Consider the following 2,258-nt stretch of genomic DNA (forward strand, 5'->3'; position numbering starts at 1 on the left):
GGGGGGCGGGGGAGCCCGGGGGCCGGGCAGCAGGCCGGGAGGCGACAGCAGGCCGGGTGTGGAGACCGGAGGAAGGGGGGGCCGCGAGGGAGAAGCACCTCGCTCTCACCGAGGTCCACACGCACGGGGCATGCGTGGACCGAGGGCTCACGTCTGAGTGCGTTGCTGAGTAGCTGTGAGGCCCTGGGGAAATGACTTCCCTTCTCTGAATTTCAGTGTCCTTGGCTCTAAGCGACCTGTCGCTCTGACATGCGGCTGCTGTGGGGGTAGCTGCCCTGACCTCGGGGTTGGTGTGGGGGTCGCAGGAGACCATCCACACCCGGCGCTCCCGCCTGGCCTGGTGCCCGAGGTGCCGGCCTCTTTCCGAGGCCAGGGGACAATGTGGAGGCGCTTAGCGGACGTGGAATCGGACAGAGGGGGCTAAGGGCCGCCCCAAAGGGCCGCCCACCTGCTCGCCCCCTGGGAAGCTCACCTCTGTGGACACACTCATGTCCGNCCTGGCTTCCAGCCGCCGCAGCCCCAGCAGGACTGGGCAGGGGGGAGGGAGGAGAGAGGCCAGGGTGCCTACACCCGACTTCTCCCCGCGTCTGCCGGAGCCTGGTCAGCTGTGACTGTCCCTGGGCCCCAGGAACCATTCCTTCTTGTCCCTTCCGTTCCCACCACCTGGGTGACAGCTCTGCTCCCGCCGGTCCCGCCTCCTGCGCTCTCTCCTCCGCTGTCCTGAGACCAGGGGTCAGCGAGGCCGGCAGAGCTGGCCCGCTGCCTGTTGGTGTAAATAAAGTTTTATTGAAAGGCAGCTGTGCTCACTTCTTTCCAGGCTGCAGCTGCTTTCGTGCTACAGCCACAGAGGTGAGCAGTCGTGACAGAGTCCTGTGGCCCCCAAAGCCAGGAATATTTACTCCCTGGCTCTTCTTAGCCTTCTGGAGCCGTTGGTTATGCTCTGCTGCCTCAGACGCACCCACACGGGAGAGACGGGCCCTTTGCAAATCTCGCCAGCGCCCTTGGCTGGGGCTCATTTGACCACTGGGGTCTTCTTCACGCGAAGGAATCCTCTTCCCTGAGTTTCTGCGTCCTTGGGCAGAGAGTGTCCTGGAAGCCTGTGTGTGGTGACGACACTCCGCTCTTCTCTAAAATTTTTGTTTTAGTGTTTATTTTTGAGAGAGAGCGTGAGTGGGGGAGGGGCAGAGAGAGAGGGAGACACAGAATCCGAAGCAGCTCCAGGCTCCGAGCTGTCAGCACAGAGCCCGACGCGGGGCTCGAACCCACGAACCGTGAGGTCCTCACCTGAGCAGAAGTCGGACGCCCGACCGACGGAGCCCCCTGGCGCCCCTTCACCCCCCTCCTCTCTACACCTCCCCACGCGTTGGCAGCGGGAGCAGGAAAGGAGGCAGTGGTTAGGCCCCCGATCCCGCCCCCTTTCAACGTGAGCTGGGGCGATTCCTGGGGCACCTCGGGGCCGTTTCTTCCTCCCGGGATCGGGGCCTGAGGAGTTTCACACGTTTCATACGGCAGTGCCTGTCGTCTGGCTGGTCAGAGGTTCCCGCCAGGGCACGAGGCAGCGTCCGCGGTACTTTTGGTTGTCGCGAGCAGGGAGGCGGGTCCTGCTGGCGTCCGGGGGGTAGGGGCCGGGGGTACCGCTCACACCCTCCAGTGCGCAGGACAGCCTGCCTCCCAAGCTCCCGCAGCTAGAATTATCCACCCCCAATGTCCACGGTGCCGAGGCGAAGCCCTGTGGTCGACGCTCGTCTGCCCTTGGTCCCCATTAACGGAGCACCTGCTCAGAGAACAGGGCTGCGTGAGCCCTAAGGGTTCGCCGCTGGCCCTGGAACCGGGCTGGATGTGCTTCCTGTATCTGAGGCAGCGAGGACCATGTGCCGGCGCAGGACACAGGCCCGGGGGGCTCAGAGGGTGGAGACGGAGCGTGGGGTGGCCGCAGGGGCCTGGCCGGGCCCTGCCGCACGGGCAGGATGGGGTCGCGGGGGACGGGGATGCGGCTTAGGCTGGGGGCCTGGGGAGCCACGCAGGGCCCTTATGCACAGAAGGTGGGGATCAGCGTCTGGCTCGGCCGGAGCCGCGGGGCTTCAGCCAACACGCAGGTTACTCAAGAGGATACTGCTCTCCGGCAGTTTCGGGGGAAGGTGTGGGACACAGGCTGTCCCGAAAGTCAAGGTGATTCCCTTAAGGGTGCCTTTCGTTTCCTGAGTGTAATGCTGGCTGGGGTCACTTCCCTCCCCCAGGCCCTGCCCCCCACCCCGCCC

The sequence above is a fragment of the Crocuta crocuta genome, unplaced genomic scaffold, assembly GCF_008692635.1.
Source record: "Crocuta crocuta isolate KB4526 unplaced genomic scaffold, BGI_CrCroc_1.0 scaffold61, whole genome shotgun sequence".
NCBI lineage: Eukaryota > Metazoa > Chordata > Mammalia > Carnivora > Hyaenidae > Crocuta > Crocuta crocuta.